Below are 14,559 nucleotides of genomic sequence, written 5' to 3'. Positions count from 1 at the left end.
GAAGGAGATCCAACTGAGGCAGCACAAGGGAATTCTCGAAAGAAGAACAAGGCTAGAGGAAGATCTGAGACAAAGAAATCTGACTTTTACCTGAGCTGACCAGAGGAAAACACAAACACAGTCCCCCACTACCACAAATAATGCTGTCGAGTTTCACACATTTGGGGAAATCACAGGGGTCAGCATACCCAGAATGCAATGAATGAACCTCACACTGGGAGAATAATCTTCATGACCATGGTATCTCCTATGCAAAATAAGTATGATTTGGGATAGGGCTGGGGAGGGCCGCTGCTCAGGCACATCTCTGTCAAGTAAAGGAGATTCAACTGAGGCAGCATAAGGGAACTCTCATCTGGGGACAACAACTGCAGGGAGAACACATATTTTCAGATGAACATGGGAGGGCAGAAGGCTGCCTAATACTGAAGCACCCCCAAACAACAAACCAAATGCAACAACTAGTGCAAGCATTCCTGGGGGAAGGCCTGCAGCAGATGGATTTGCATATGGTGATGTCATCCAAGCAGTGGGTCAAAGTTGGCTTCAACCCTCGTCTGCATATGAAAAGAGAAAAGGGGCGTGCAGGGCATGGCGGCCTTTTGCGGCGCTTGGATGACCCCTAGTTCGCATTAAACACCTCCACCCTCCTTTGGTGTGGGGCTCATGTTGGCTATGCCCCAGCCCCTGAAGCATTCAAGCTGATTTCTTGCAGTAGCTGGGCACTGTAACAGCTCCAGAGCTGCTCTGTACGGCAAGTAAAAGGGTGTGGGCCCTGCAGCACTACCTGTAGTTTGCATTGTGCATTGGAAGGCACAAAGTAAGCAGACGGGAGAAGTAAGGATAGTGCGCAAGGCCATAGAATGGAGCGGCTTAAGAAAAGAGAAGTGGAAACAGACAGCAAACTAGGCTGGAGAGAGACCTGAGACAAAGAGATCTGAATTATACGAGAGCCGACCAGGGGAAACACAAATTATGCAGTCAAGTTTCCCACATTTGGGGAAATCGCAGGGGCAGCACATCCAGAGTGCAATGGGTGAGCCTTGCCCTGGGAGAAGCACCTTCATGATTATAGTATCTCACCTGGCAGGTAAGTAGAAGTTGGGCTAGAGCTGGGGAGGGTCGCTGCTCGGGCACCCCCCTGTCAAGTGAAGGAGATCCAACTGAGGCAGCACAAGGGAACTCTCGAAAGAAGAACAAGGCTAGAGGAAGAACTGAAACAAAGAAATCTGACTTTTACCAGAGCTGACCAGAGGAAAGCACAAACACAGTCCCCCACTACCACAAATAATGCAGTTGAGTTTCCCACATTTGGGGAAATCACAGGGGTCAGCATACCCAGAATGCAATGAATGAACCTCACCCTGGGAGAACAATCTTCAAGACCATGGTCTCTCCTATGCAAAATAAGTATGATTTGGGATAGGGCTGGGGAGGGCCGCTGCTCAGGCACATCTCTGTCAAGTAAAGGAGATTCAACTGAGGCAGCACAAGGGAACTCTCATCTGGGGACAACAACTGCAGGGAGAACACATATTTTCAGATGAACATGGGAGGGCAGAAGGCTGCCTAATACTGAAGCACCCCCAAACAACAAACCAAATGCAACAACTAGTGCAAGCATTCCTGGGGGAAGGCCTGCAGCAGATGGATTTGCATATGGTGATGCCATCCAAGCAGTGGGTCAAAGTTGGCTTCAACCCTCGTCTGCATATGAAAAGAGAAAAGGGGCGTGCAGGGCATGGCGGCCTTTTGCGGCGCTTGGATGACCCCTAGTTCGCATTACACACCTCCACCCTCCTTCGGTGTGGGGCTCATGTTGGCTATGCCCCAGCCCCTGAAGCATTCAAGCTGATTTCTTGCAGCAGCTGGGCACTGTAACTGCTCCAGAGCTGCTCTGTAAGGCAAGTAAAAGGGTGTGGGCCCTGCAGCACTACCTGTAGTTTGCATTGTGCGTTGGAAGGCACGAAGTAAGCAGACGGGAGAAGTCAGGATAGTGCGCAAGGGCATAGAAGGGAGCGGCTCAAGAAAAGAGAAGTGGAAACAGACAGCAAACTAGGCTGGAGAGAGACCTGAGACAAAGAGATCTGAATTATACGAGAGCCGACCAAGGGAAACACAAATTATGCAGTCAAGTTTCCCACATTTGGGGAAATCACAGGGGCAGCACAACCAGAGTGCAATGGGTGAGCCTTGCCCTGGGAGAAGCACCTTCATGATCATAGTATCTCACCTGGCAGGTAAGTAGGAGTTGGGCTAGAGCTGGGGAGGGTCGCTGCTCGGGCACCCCCCTGTCAAGTGAAAGAGATCCAACTGAGGCAGCACAGGGGAACTCTCGAAAGAAGAACAAGGCTAGAGGAAGATCTGAGATAAAGAAATCTGATTTTTACCAGAGCTGACCAGAGGAAAGCACAAACACAGTCCCCCACTACCACAAATAATGCAGTCGAGTTTCCCACATTTGGGGAAATCACAGGGGTCAGCATACCCAGAATGCAATGAATGAACCTCACCCTGGGAGAACAATCTTCATGACCATGGTATCGCCTATGCAAAATAAGTATGATTTGGGATAGGGCTGGGGAGGGCCGCTGCTCAGGCACATCTCTGTCAAGTAAAGGAGATTCAACTGAGGCAGCACAAGGGAACTCTCATCTGGGGACAACAACTGCAGGGAGAACACATATTTTCAGATGAACATGGGAGAGCAGAAGGCTGCCTAATACTGAAGCACCCCCAAACAACAAACCAAATGCAACAACTAGTGCAAGCATTCCTGGGGGAAGGCCTGCAGCAGATGGATTTGCATATGGTGATGTCATGCAAACAGTGGGTCAAAGTTGGCTTCAACACTCGTCTGCATATGAAAAGAGACAAGGGGCGTGCAGGGCATGGCGGCCTTTTGCGGCGCTTGGATGACCCCTAGTTCGCATTACACACCTCCACCCTCCTTCGGTGTGGGGCTCATGTTGGCTATTCCCCAGCCCCTGAAGCATTCAAGCTGATTTCTTGCAGCAGCTGGGCACTGTAACTGCTCCAGAGACGCTCTGTAAGGCAAGTAAAAGGGTGTGGGTCCTGCAGCACTACCTGTAGTTTGCATTGTGCGTTGGAAGGCACGAAGTAAGCAGACGGGAGAAGTCAGGATAGTGCGCAAGGGCATAGAAGGGAGCGGCTCAAGAAAAGAGAAGTAGAAACAGACAGCAAACTAGGCTGGAGAGAGACCTGAGACAAAGAGATCTGAATTATACGAGAGCCGACCAGGGGAAACACAAATTATGCAGTCAAGTTTCCCACATTTGGGGAAATCGCAGAAGCAGCACACCCAGAGTGCAATGGGTGAGCCTTGCCCTGGGAGAAGCACCTTCATGATCATAGTATCTCACCTGGCAGGTAAGTAGGAGTTGGGCTAGAGCTGGGGAGGGTCGCTGCTCGAGCATCCCCCTGTCAAGTAAAGGAGATTCAACTGAGGCAGCACAAGGGAACTCTCATCTGGGGACAACAACTGCAGGGAGAACACATATTTTCAGATAAAAATCTTGGTCATGCTCTGGTTTCTCTTCAGAACGAACAAATCTTTCGCCTTTTACTAAAGATTTCCGTGGAGAGGAGCAAAACCGAGTTTTATCTCAATTTTTGCATGCCCCATCTTTTTGGGGTTTCTTTTATCGGTTTAAAGATAGAATGAGTGTGCTTTAATGTAAGCTCATTTGCATAGAAATGACAGTAAATGTTTGTTTCTTTTCAAACAGAACTTTCTTGACCACACTAATTGTTTGAAAGATCTGGGAGCACATGGAAAAGAGTACAAACCATGTTTATAGCAAGGGGAAGCCTGGTGAGAAATCTGCTTTCTTTCATTCAAATTGGGTGCTCACTTTGAGCTGAATGAGAACTGCTGGCATGGCACTCAGGCGACAGGTGGAATCTTGGTCATGCTCTGGTTTCTCTTCAGAACTAACAAATATTTCGCCTTTTATTAAAGATTTCCGTGGAGAGGAGCAAAACTGAGTTTTATCTCAATTTTTGCATGCCCCATATTATTGGGGTTTCTTTTATCAGTTTAAAGACAGAACGAGTGTGCTTTCTTGTTAGCTTTAATGTAAGTTTATTTGCATAACAATGACAGTAAATGTTTGTTTCTTTTCAAACAGAACTTTCTTGACCATGCTACTTGCTTGAAAGATCTGGGAGCACATGGAAAACAGTACAAACCATGCAGTATCACAAGAGCCTTTATTTGATCTTTCATGAAGATAGAGCAGAATTGAGGACACGTCAACAATTTCTGCCGAAGGTGGTTCATCTTTCCACATGGTGCCTTTGGCCACTGACACCTTCGTTGAGTCAAAGTCTCTGGCTGTGGTCAGAACTTTGAAAATTTATGTCACCAGAACGGTTCAGATTAGGAAAACAGAGGCTCTGTTTGTCCTGTATGCTCCCAACATGATTGGGTGTCCTGCTTCCATGCAGACCATTATGCGCTGGATCTGTGGTAAGATTCAGCATGCTCATTCCACGGCAGGATTGCCGTTACTGAATTAGGTGAAGACCCATTCTACTAGAAAGGTGGGTTCATCCTGGGCAGCTGGTCGGGGAGTCTCGGCATTGCAACTTTGCCGAGCAGCTATTTAGTAAACACTTTTGCTAAGTTTTACAAGTTTGATACCTTGGCTGATGATAACCTCAAGTTGGGTCATTCGGTGCTGCAGAGTCGTACGCACTCTCCCACCCGTTCAAGAGCTTTGGTATAACCCCATGGTTCTTAATGTGACCCCAGCATCCTCTAGTTCGTATGAGAAAATAGGATTTTAATACCTACCGGTAAATCCTTTTCTCTTAGTACGTAGAGGATGCTGGGCACCCGTCCCAGTCCATACTGTGTCTGCAGTTATTACTTGTGGTTATACACATGTTGTGTTACGGTTCTGGTCAGCTTTTTGCTGCAATTGTTCATGCCGTTGGCTTGTGTTCTGTTGAATGCCACGTTCTGCGGCATGCTTAAGGTGTGAGCTGGTAAGATGCTCACCTTAGTTTAACAATAAATCCTTTCCTCGAAATGTCCGTCTCCCTGGGCACAGTTCCTATAACTGGAGTCTGGAGGAGGGGCATAGAGGGAGGAGCCAGTTCACACCCTTTGAAAGTCTTAAAGTGCCCATGTCTCTTGCGGATCCCGTCTATACCCCATGGTTCTTAATGTGACCCCAGCATCCTCTACGGACTAAGAGAAAAGGATGCCCTTGTGTACTATCCTGACTTCTCCTCCCGTCTGCTTACTTTGTGCCTTCCAACGCACAATGCGAACTACAGGTGGTGCTGCAGGGCCCACACCCTTTTACTTGCCTTACAGAGCAGCTCTGGAGCTGTTACAGTGCCCAGCTGCTGCAAGAAATCAGCATGAATGCTTCAGGGGATGGGGCATGGCCAACATGAGCCCCACACCAAAGGAGGGTGGGGGTGTTTAATGCGAACTAGGGGTCATCCAAGCACTGCAAAAGGCCGCCATGCCCTGCATGCCCCTTTTCTCTTTTTATATGCAGATGAGGGTTCCAGCCAACTTTGGCCCACTGCTTGGATGACATCACCGTATGCAAATCCATCTGCTGCAGACCTTCCCCCAGGAATGCTTGTACTAGTTGTTGGATATGGTTTGATATTTGATGGTGCTTCAGTATTAGGCAGCCTTCCGCCCTCCCATGTTCATCTGAAAAGATGTGGTCTCCCTGCAGTTGTTGTCCCCAGACGAGAGTTCCCTTGTGCTTCCTCAGTTGAATCTCCTTAACTTGACGGGGGAGGGGCTGCCCGAGCTGCCACCCTCCCCAGCCCTATCCCAACTCATACTTATTTTACATATTAGATCTCTTGATCATGAAGATTGTTCTCACAGGGTGAGGTTCATCCATTATATTTTAAAATAGGAAGGTACAAATTACATATTTGAATTGCATCTATGTGCTGGATTCAAATGTCCCCCCCCCCTTCCTTTCTCAATTGTGCCCGTCAGCAGCTATTCTAAGGTTGCTGCCAATGGGTGTGACACATTAATTTCTTCTGTGGGGTACACTGGACTCCACAAGGATTCACATTGGGGTGTAGAGTAGGATCTTGATCTGAGGCACCAACCGGCTCAAAGCTTTTGACTGTTCCCAAGAAGCTCAGTGCATTCTCCTCTATAACCCCGCTTCCATGAACAGGGAGCTCAGTTTGTAGTTGGTGCCTTCAGTAGCAGGCCAATTAACAGGGGCCTGCCTCAGGCAGCCTATTCTTAGCTATTAATTTTGACAAGAAAAGAAGAACTTGTTTTATGAGAATCTACAAGGGCTGCAGCAGGCTAGGTCTAATAGACATCTTTACTGCAGCTTCATCACTCCCAGCGGCGCTATATACTCCCGTGCCCTGGTTGCTGGGTCACTGCAGCGGAGGCTCCGGTTTCATCCTAAGGTCAGTCACACACACACCACCCTTCCGGATCACGAGGCCGCTGATGAAGGGGAGCGAGGCCGTAGGGGGTGGGCCGTGTGCGCACTGCGGTGGACACTGATTACTGGGCAGCCGCTCCACTAGCCACCAGGTACAGTTAAGGAGCACAGGTCTGGGGGTTTTTCTCCTATATTAACCCAATTTTGTACTGCCCGCAGCGCATTGTGATAGGTAATAGGGCCTGATTCAGGTTGGATTGCAATCACAATAAGCGATCCAACTGCAAAAATTGCTAAGAGCATACGCATGTGCCTGCATTTTCTGCGGCACCCCGCAGAGAATGTGATCGCCTCTGCCTGTCAATCGGGGCGGGGAAGGGGGGGAGAGGTGGGTCAGCAACACTCCATTTCCAAGTCAGGGATGGAGCGGTGCGGGGGCAAGGCTTCAAAATGGGGTCTGCAACGGAGGAGACACAGGGGGCGTGGTCACAGCGGCTGTATGACATCACATTCAGCCGCTGTGATCACAAAAATGGTGGCGGCTTCCTGCGCGCACATACAGTCTGCACCAGCAGGAGCCTACACCATTTTTTATGATCACGCTGAACTGCAGTGCGACTGCAATTACAGCATGGTCAAGAAGGGAGGCGTCATGCTGGGTGGCCATGCCCTGTCACTGTGCAGGAGCCAGCACCGCTCACACACTAGTCCCCGGGTGCAGCCCCCAACCCCCGGGACACCCGGAGCAACAAAATGTAGATTCAGGCCACCAGGCCACGCCCCTACCTATGAAACCATGCCTCCTTTTTACCATTGCGCTGCTTATCTGCGCGCACTGCATTACAATCTCCCTCGCCACCTCTCTGGGTGTCACCAGTGATAGTGACACCTCTGCCATGCTTGTAGCAGCTGGTCCTAAGATCTACGCCTCAAACCCTGAGTGTTTGCCCTTGTGACTTGTTGATCATCATAGCGAAGCAGATGCTTACAGAAAACTGCAGGGGCTTAGATTGAAAATAAAAAAATTGATGGGTATAAGGTAGAGAGGAGCGGGTTCGGTTCTCCGAGAACCGAATTCCCCACGAACTCCACGTGGTTTACACTGGTCCGAGGCAGGCTCGGTTGTTCCCGCCTGACTCGGAAAACCTGAACAAGGGAAAATGTCATCATCCCGCTGTCGGATTCTCGCGAGATTCGGATTCCATATAAAGAGCTGCGCGTTGCTGCCATTTTTACTCGTGCATTGAAGAGAGAGCGGAGAGGACGTGGCTATGTTCTCTCAGTGGAAATCTCAATATCAGTGCTCAGTATCAGTGGTTACTTATTGCTGCTCAGTAATACTAGTAGTGTGTCTCTCCTGCTCAGTGTCAGTTCTCAGTAGTATCCTCATCAGTGCTGAGTATCACTGCTCATTGTCTTGTGCTGCATTGTGGTGCTCAGCATACTACAGTACATTACTAATAGTCCAGTGCTGCATCTTGCTGCTCAGTGTCAGTTCTAGTATCCTCATCAGTGCTCACTATCACTGCTCATTGCATTGTGGTGTTCTGTATACTACAATAACATAGTAACATAGTTTTTGAGGTTAAATAGAGGCAGATTGCCCATCGTGTTCAACCTGTTTTAAGTTGTGATGATTCTACATACTTGCTGAATAATGTTTTATGACTAGTTAGCTACTATAACTCATGTTACCCCCGGATTAACCATGTTGATATTTTAAGTATTATAACCTTGGATAGCTTTTTCATTCAGAAATGTATCCATTCCTTTTTTAAATCCAATTACAGAGTCCGCCATTACCACCTTCCCTGGCAGGGAATTCCACATCCTGATTGCCCTAACAGTGAAGAAACCTTTCCTCCATTGCGTTCTGAACTTTCCTCCAGTCGCAGCGAGTGACCACGTGTTCTTTTAATAAATAATTCCTCTGATAACTCTTTGTTATGTATCTTTACATATTTGAAGATATTAATAATATCTCCTCTTAGGCACCTCTTTTCTAGTGTATAAATATTCAGCCTAGTAAGTCTTTCCTTATAGTCCAGTACTTTTAGGCCTTTAATCAATTTAGTCTTCAGGATCTCTTACACTTCCATGAGCAGCAGAGTAGTGCAATGGAAGCATGCTGGGCCCATAACCCAGAGGTCGATTGATCGAAACTATCCACTGCTATGTGCATTTTTTTTTTTATAATTAAAGTAATCAAAAACTGGGATTGATATTTTGGCTCTTTTATTTTTACTTAAAGTACAATAACTTTTATCATTTTAATTTGTTTTAATAGTATATTGACAGCATTGTTTTCTTTAAAAAATCCACTTAATTTTCTTTACCCTATTACTGAAATGGTAATTGACAAAAACAAACTACATTGTCACCAGAAGAGCAATGCAAAATGTACAAGTGATATATGAAAATCATCTTCCATCTTGAATTTCAATGATGCATTGGGACAACAATTTGTGAGAAACATCTTCACCCATAAAGAAAGATTTTCTTAATTCCTTACCTGTGTGCTGATTAGATATCACCTTGTTTTCACATTAAACAGACTTCCCCGTGAGGAAGCAGCAAGGATGCAGTGACGTTTCCTGGTGTCAACCTGTATTATTTCAGTAGACATTGAAATGAGGATGCATCTTTGATGCCTTTCCAATGAAGCAAGTTTATTTCAGTAATAGGTGAAAAACCATTCCTACAAAGGTGTTAATCAGAGACTTGGCTTTGTGGACACTTTTCAGAGAGCAAATTTGTTAGCATAAACATAAAATCAGAAAATGAAGAGCTGTTTAATCACTCAATTGGACTTTTCTGCCAGCATATTTTTTTTTCTCTGCAACCCACTGCTAAATTGTGCTTCCTAGCTGTTTTTTTATAAAATCACTTAATCAAATCTAACTCTGATTACATCAGAGAAGGCCAGGTACCCTACACCATAAGGGGGGTTTTTGAAATTTTGACTTGTCTACTTAAAGATCACCAAAATCTGATTACAAGGTCAATTACATCCCTGGGTGGGATTGAACCACCAACCTTTTGGTTAATAGCCAAACATGCTAACCGATTGCGCCACAGAGACACCTTGCAAAAGTCAATACTGACAAAGGCTAATAATCATTCATCTAGAACGTTTCCTAGAAAAACTTTAAAAAGTCAATAATCTGGAGAATTTTTGTAAGAAACACATTGGTACTTTCCCATGATGAGTGAGTGCTTCAGGATTTCTTGCACTTACATGGGCTATTAACCAAAAGGTTGGTGGTTCAATCCCACCCAGGGATGTAATTGACCTTGTCATCAGATTTTGGTGATCTTTAAGTAGACAAGTCAAAATTTCAAACCCCCTCTTATGGTGTAGGGTACCTGGCCTTCTCTGACGTAATCAGAGTTAGATTTAATTAAGTGATTTTATAAAAAACAGCTAGGAAGCACAATTTAGCAGTGGGTTGCAGAGAAAAAAATAACATTTTAAACCTACCGGTAATTTTTTTTTCTCGTAGTCCGTAGAGGATGATGGGGACTCCGTAAGGACCATGGGGGATAGACGGGCTCCGCAGCAGACATGGGCACTTTAAGAAAGACTTTAGATCTGGGTGTGCACTGGCTCCTCCCTCTATGCCCCTCCTCCATACCTCAGTTAGAGAAACTGTGCCCAGAGGAGACGGACAGTACGAGGAAAGGATTTTTGTTAATCCAAGGTCAAGATTCATACCAGCCACACCAATCACACCGTATAACTTGTGATATACTACCCAGTTAACAGTATGAAAACAACATAGCATCAGTCCAAGACCGATGAAAACTAACATATAACCCTTATGTAAGCAATAACTATATACAAGTCTTGCAGAAGTAGACCGCACTTGGGACGGGCACCCAGCATCCTCTACGGACTACGAGAAAAAGATTTACCGGTAGGTTTAAAATCTTATCTTCTCTTACGTCCTAGAGGATGCTGGGGACTCCGTAAGGACCATGGGGATTATACCAAAGCTCCCAAACGGGCAGGAGAGTGCGGATGACTCTGCAGCACCGATTGAGCAAACAGGAGGTCCTCCTCAGCCAGGGTATCAAACTTATAGAACTTTGCAAAGGTGTTTGAACCAACTTTGACCCACTGCTTGGATGACATCACCATATGCAAATCCATCTGCGGCAGGCCTTCCCCCAGGAATGCTTGCACTAGTTGTTGCATTTGGTTTGTTGTTTGGGGGTGCTTCAGTATTAGGCAGCCTTCTGCCCTCCCATGTTCATCTGAAAATATGTGTTCTCCCTGCAGTTGTTGTCCCCAGATGAGAGATCCTTGTGCTGCCTCAGTTGAATCTCCTTTACTTGACAGAGATGTGCCTGAGCAGCGGCCCTCCCCAGCCCTATCCCAAATCATACTTATTTTGCATAGGAGATACCATGGTCATGAAGATTGTTCTCCCAGGGTTAGGTTCATTCATTGCATTCTGGGTATGCTGACCCCTGTGATTTCCCCAAATGTGGGAAACTCAACTGCATTATTTGTGGTAGTGGGGGACTGTGTTTGTGCTTTCCTCTGGTCAGCTCTGGTAAAAGTCAGATTTCTTTGTCTCAGATCTTCCTCTAGCCTTGTTCTTCTTTCGAGAGTTCCCTTGTGCTGCCTCAGTTGGATCTCCTTCACTTGACAGGGGGGTGCCCGAGCAGCGACCCTCCCCAGCTCTAGCCCAACTCCTACTTACCTGCCAGGTGAGATACTATGATCATGAAGATGCTTCTCCCAGGGCAAGGCTCACCCATTGCACTCTGGGTGTGCTGCCCCTGCGATTTCCCCAAATGTGGGAAACTTGACTGCATAATTTGTGTTTCCCCTGGTCGGCTCTCATATAATTCAGATCTCTTTGTCTCAGGTCGCTCTCCAGCCTAGTTTGCTGTCTGTTTCCACTACTTTTTCTTGAGCCCCTCCCTTCTATACCCTTGTGCACTATCCTGACTTCTCCCGTCTGCTTACTTTGTGCCTTCCAACGCACAATGCAAACTACAGGTAGTGCTGCAGGGCCCACACCCTTTTACTTGCTTTACAGAGCAGCTCTGGAGCTGTTACAGTGCCCAGCTGCTGCAAGAAATCAGCTTGAATGCTCCAGGGGCTGGGGCATAGCCAACATGAGCCCCACACCGAAGGAGGGTGGAGGTGTTTAATGCGAACTAGGGGTCATCCAAGCGCCGCAAAAGGCCGCCATGCCCTGCACACCCCTTTATTCTTTTCATATGCAGACGAGGGTTGAAGCCAACTTTGACCCACTGCTTGGATGACATCACCATATTCAAATCCATCTGCTGCAGGCCTTCCCCCAGGAATGCTTGCACTAGTTGTTGCATTTGGTTTGTTGTTTGGGGGTGCTTCAGTATTAGGCAGCCTTCTGCCCTCCCATGTTCATCTGAAAATATGTGTTCTCCCTGCAGTTGTTGTCCCCAGATGAGAGTTCCCTTGTGCTGCCTCAGTTGAATCTCCTTTACTTGACAGGGGGATGCTCGAGCAGCGACCCTCCCCAGCTCTAGCCCAACTCCTACTTACCTGCCAGGTGAGATACTATGATCATGAAGGTGCTTTTCCCAGGGCAAGGCTCACCCATTGCACTCTGGGTGTGCTGCCCCTGCGATTTCCCCAAATGTGGGAAACTTGACTGCAGAATTTGTGTTTCCCCTGGTCGGCTCTCGTATAATTCAGATCTCTTTGTCTCAGGTCTCTCTACAGCCTAGTTTGCTGTCTGTTTCCACTTCTTTTTTCTTGAGCCCCTCCCTTTTATACCCTTGTGCACTATCCTGACTTCTCCTCCTCTCTGCTTACTTTGTGCCTTCCAATGCACAATGCAAACTACAGGTAGTGCTGCAGGGCCCACACCCTTTTACTTGCCTTACAGAGCAGCTCTGGAGCTGTTACAGTGCCAAGCTGCTGCAAGAAATCAGCTTGAATGCTTCAGGGGCTGGGGCATGGCCAACATGAGACCAACACCGAAGGAGGGTGGGGGTGTTTAATGCAAACTAAGGGTCATCCAAGCGCCGCAAAAGGCCGCCATGCCCTGCACGCCCCTTTTCTCTTTTCATATCCAGACGAGGGTTGAAGCCAACTTTGACCCACTGCTTGGATGACATCACCATATGCAAATCCATCTGCGGCAGGCCTTCCCCCAGGAATGCTTGCACTAGTTGTTGCATTTGGTTTGTTGTTTGGGGGTGCTTCAGTATTAGGCAGCCTTCTGCCCTCCCATGTTCATCTGAAAATATGTGTTCTCCCTGCAGTTGTTGTCCCCAGATGAGAGTTCCCTTGTGCTGCCTCAGTTGAATCTCCTTTACTTGACAGAGATGTGCCTGAGCAGCGGCCCTCCCCAGCCCTATCCCAAATCATATTTATTTTGCATAGGAGATACCATGGTCATGAAGATTATTCTCCCAGGGTGAGGTTCATTCATTGCATTCTGGGTATGCTGACCCCTGCGATTTCCCCAAATGTGGGTAACTCGACTGCATTATTTGTGGTAGTGGGGGACTGTGTTTGTGTTTTCCTCTGGTCAGCTCTGGTAAAAGTCAGATTTCTTTGTTTCAGATCTTCCTCTAGCCTTGTTCTTCTTTCGAGAGTTCCCTTGTGCTGCCTCAGTTGGATCTCCTTCACTTGACAGGGGGGTGCCCGAGCAGCGACCCTCCCCAGCTCAAGCCCAACACCTACTTACCTGCCAGGTGAGATACTATGATCATGAAGGTGCTTCTCCCAGGGCAAGGCTCACCCATTGCACTCTGGGTGTGCTGCCCCTGCGATTTCCCCAAATGTGGGAAACTTGACTGCATAATTTGTGTTTCCCCTGGTCGGCTCTCGTATAATTCAGATCTCTTTGTCTCAGGTCTCTCTCCAGCCTAGTTTGCTGTCTGTTTCCACTTCTTTTTTCTTGAGCCCCTCCCTTTTATACCCTTGTGTACTATCCTGACTTCTCCTCCTGTCTGCTTACTTTGTGCCTTCCAATGCACAATGCAAACTACACACCCTTTTACTTGCCTTACAGAGCAGCTCTGGAGCTGTTACAGTGCCAAGCTGCTGTAAGAAATCAGCTTGAATGCTTCAGGGGCTGGGGCATTGTCAACATGAGCCCCACACCGTAGGAGGGTGGGGGTGTTTAATGCGAACTAAGGGTCATCCAAGCGCCGCAAAAGGCCGCCATGCCCTGCATACCCCTTTTCTCTTTTCATATGCAGATGAGGGTTCCAGCCAACTTTGGCCCACTGCTTGGATGACATCACCGTATGCAAATCCGTCTTCTGCAGAACTTCCCCCAGGAATGCTTGTACTAGTTGTTGCATTTGGTTTGTTGTTTGGGGTGCTTCAGTATTAGGCAGCCTTCTGCCCTCCCATGTTCATCTGAAAATATGTGTTCTCCCTGCAGTTGTTGTCCCCAGATGAGAGTTCCCTTGTGCTGCCTCAGTTGAATATCCTATACTTGACAGAGATGTGCCTGAGCAGCTGCCCTCCCCAGCCCTATCCCAAATCATACTTATTTTGCATAGGCGATACCATGGTCATGAAGATTGTTCTCCCAGGGTGAGGTTCATTCATTGCATTCTGGGTATGCTGACCCCTGTGATTTCCCCAAATGTGGGAAACTCGACTGCATTATTTGTGGTAGTGGGGGACTGTGTTTGTGCTTTCCTCTGGTCAGCTCTGGTAAAAGTCAGATTTCTTTGTCTCAGATCTTCCTCTAGCCTTGTTCTTCTTTCGAGAGTTCCCTTGTGCTGCCTCAGTTGGATCTCCTTCACTTGACAGGGGGTGCCCGAGCAGCAATCCTCCACAGCTCTGGCCCAACTCCTACTTACCTGCCAGGTGAGATACTATGATCTTCACTGTTAGGGCAATCAGGATGTGGAATTCCCTGCCAGGGAAGGTGGTAATGGCGGACTCTGTAATTGGATTTAAAAAAGGAATGGATACATTTCTGAATGAAAAAGCTATCCAAGGTTATAATACTTAAAATATCAACATGGTTAATCCGGGGGTAACATGAGTTGTAGTAGCTAACTTGTCATAAAACATTATTCAGCAAGTATGTAGAATCATCACAACTTAAAACAGGTTGAACACGATGGGCAATTTGCCTCTATTCAACCTCAAAAACTATGTTACTATATGTTA

The 14,559-nt window shown here is 47.2% G+C and overlaps 13 non-coding genes and 1 pseudogene across 13 annotated transcripts; 8 read left to right on the top strand and 6 right to left on the bottom strand.

The window, feature by feature from the left end:
- Window positions 1-100: 100 nt before the first annotated feature.
- On the bottom strand, window positions 101-264 carry LOC135028938 (U1 spliceosomal RNA). Its single transcript, XR_010225162.1, has one exon. It is a non-coding gene; the product is annotated as a U1 spliceosomal RNA (small nuclear RNA).
- Window positions 265-935: 671 nt separating this feature from the next.
- LOC135029090 (U1 spliceosomal RNA) lies at window positions 936-1,098 on the bottom strand. Its single transcript, XR_010225282.1, has one exon. It is a non-coding gene; the product is annotated as a U1 spliceosomal RNA (small nuclear RNA).
- Window positions 1,099-1,250: 152 nt separating this feature from the next.
- Window positions 1,251-1,414, bottom strand: LOC135028806 (U1 spliceosomal RNA). The gene has a single exon (XR_010225034.1). It is a non-coding gene; the product is annotated as a U1 spliceosomal RNA (small nuclear RNA).
- Window positions 1,415-2,085: 671 nt separating this feature from the next.
- On the bottom strand, window positions 2,086-2,248 carry LOC135029095 (U1 spliceosomal RNA). The gene has a single exon (XR_010225287.1). It is a non-coding gene; the product is annotated as a U1 spliceosomal RNA (small nuclear RNA).
- A 152-nt stretch (window positions 2,249-2,400) lies between these two features.
- LOC135028854 (U1 spliceosomal RNA) lies at window positions 2,401-2,564 on the bottom strand. The gene has a single exon (XR_010225081.1). It is a non-coding gene; the product is annotated as a U1 spliceosomal RNA (small nuclear RNA).
- A 671-nt stretch (window positions 2,565-3,235) lies between these two features.
- Window positions 3,236-3,398, bottom strand: LOC135029029 (U1 spliceosomal RNA). The gene has a single exon (XR_010225244.1). It is a non-coding gene; the product is annotated as a U1 spliceosomal RNA (small nuclear RNA).
- Window positions 3,399-3,542: 144 nt separating this feature from the next.
- LOC135029153 (U5 spliceosomal RNA) lies at window positions 3,543-3,658 on the top strand. The gene has a single exon (XR_010225327.1). It is a non-coding gene; the product is annotated as a U5 spliceosomal RNA (small nuclear RNA).
- A 274-nt stretch (window positions 3,659-3,932) lies between these two features.
- LOC135029174 (U5 spliceosomal RNA) lies at window positions 3,933-4,048 on the top strand. Its single transcript, XR_010225347.1, has one exon. It is a non-coding gene; the product is annotated as a U5 spliceosomal RNA (small nuclear RNA).
- A 6,753-nt stretch (window positions 4,049-10,801) lies between these two features.
- Window positions 10,802-10,965, top strand: LOC135028795 (U1 spliceosomal RNA). Its single transcript, XR_010225024.1, has one exon. It is a non-coding gene; the product is annotated as a U1 spliceosomal RNA (small nuclear RNA).
- Window positions 10,966-11,117: 152 nt separating this feature from the next.
- On the top strand, window positions 11,118-11,259 carry LOC135029006 (U1 spliceosomal RNA; annotated as a pseudogene).
- A 691-nt stretch (window positions 11,260-11,950) lies between these two features.
- LOC135029054 (U1 spliceosomal RNA) lies at window positions 11,951-12,113 on the top strand. The gene has a single exon (XR_010225264.1). It is a non-coding gene; the product is annotated as a U1 spliceosomal RNA (small nuclear RNA).
- A 674-nt stretch (window positions 12,114-12,787) lies between these two features.
- LOC135028901 (U1 spliceosomal RNA) lies at window positions 12,788-12,951 on the top strand. The gene has a single exon (XR_010225126.1). It is a non-coding gene; the product is annotated as a U1 spliceosomal RNA (small nuclear RNA).
- A 152-nt stretch (window positions 12,952-13,103) lies between these two features.
- On the top strand, window positions 13,104-13,266 carry LOC135028947 (U1 spliceosomal RNA). Its single transcript, XR_010225170.1, has one exon. It is a non-coding gene; the product is annotated as a U1 spliceosomal RNA (small nuclear RNA).
- A 654-nt stretch (window positions 13,267-13,920) lies between these two features.
- Window positions 13,921-14,084, top strand: LOC135028853 (U1 spliceosomal RNA). Its single transcript, XR_010225080.1, has one exon. It is a non-coding gene; the product is annotated as a U1 spliceosomal RNA (small nuclear RNA).
- Window positions 14,085-14,559: the final 475 nt, after the last annotated feature.

This window comes from Pseudophryne corroboree, unplaced genomic scaffold (assembly GCF_028390025.1).
Source record: "Pseudophryne corroboree isolate aPseCor3 unplaced genomic scaffold, aPseCor3.hap2 scaffold_481, whole genome shotgun sequence".
In the NCBI taxonomy this organism is placed as follows: domain Eukaryota; kingdom Metazoa; phylum Chordata; class Amphibia; order Anura; family Myobatrachidae; genus Pseudophryne; species Pseudophryne corroboree.
The sequence above is the reverse complement of the archived record's forward strand: the minus strand, read 5'-3'. Positions and strand labels throughout refer to the sequence as shown.